Here is an 869-nt window from a genome sequence, read left to right on the forward strand (position 1 = left end):
ACCGTGAAAAAACAACAACCAAAACCTCGGTCGCGAAAAGTTTGTTCCGTTTTTTCCTTCAAGGATGCAGAAAAACAGCGATGGGACATTGTGCGGCCTACGGCTTGAGGAAACAGGTAAGTTGGTGAACGTAAGCCATGAATACAGCGTTATTGATTACGTTTTTCTTTTTCAGTTCAACAAAAGGAAAATTGAAGACCCGGCTACCGTCTGGGCCACAAGAAAAATACGCATCAAAAACGATTTCAAACCACGTCCGTAGCAACATCGTAAGTAAAATTTAGAATTGATATTGTTAATTTGAATGGTAAAACTGGCTATCCTTTTATGTTGCAGTTCCTGTTACACCGACGGACTTGTACCCCGGCAGCAGCATCACCAGAACACCAGATATAATCCTCGACAGGATTATATCCATAATCCCGATCCTTGCTTAATCATTCCGGGAGGGCCAGTAGACGACCGACGATTTTTTGTAATTTTCGAGCTTCTGAATGCTCGACGGGAATGAGCAGGACGGATAATGAAAATTCTGATTTAAGCTCAAGTTTTGTGTTTATAAATAATATAGCATAATGAAATACAGAAAAAAAGGTTAAACTTGTTGTTGAAATTATTTCTTATTCAATTTGTTCGAAAATCATTCATATCTCGCATACTCTGAGATAACGCCCTAAAAGCCATTGGTAACCACGAGCGTAGCTCGTTGTTTCTGAGCAAATGAAAGAAATAGCATCCAAACCAACATCACGGGCTGGTAGATGTTGATCCTTTCTTCCCCATAGCGTTATTAAATAACATGAAAATTCATTCAAATGCTCAGAAACAACGAGCTACACACATGGTTACCAATGGCTTTTAGGGCGAGA

The 869-nt window shown here is 39.7% G+C and overlaps 1 long non-coding RNA gene across 1 annotated transcript; it reads left to right on the plus strand.

The window, feature by feature from the left end:
* On the plus strand, positions 1 to 600 carry LOC110674426. Its single transcript, XR_002498853.1, has 3 exons — positions 1 to 116; positions 176 to 269; positions 337 to 600. It is a non-coding gene; the product is annotated as an uncharacterized LOC110674426 (long non-coding RNA).
* The last annotated feature ends 269 nt before the right edge of the window (positions 601 to 869 follow it).

This window comes from Aedes aegypti, chromosome 1 (genome assembly GCF_002204515.2).
Source record: "Aedes aegypti strain LVP_AGWG chromosome 1, AaegL5.0 Primary Assembly, whole genome shotgun sequence".
NCBI classification, from domain to species: domain Eukaryota; kingdom Metazoa; phylum Arthropoda; class Insecta; order Diptera; family Culicidae; genus Aedes; species Aedes aegypti.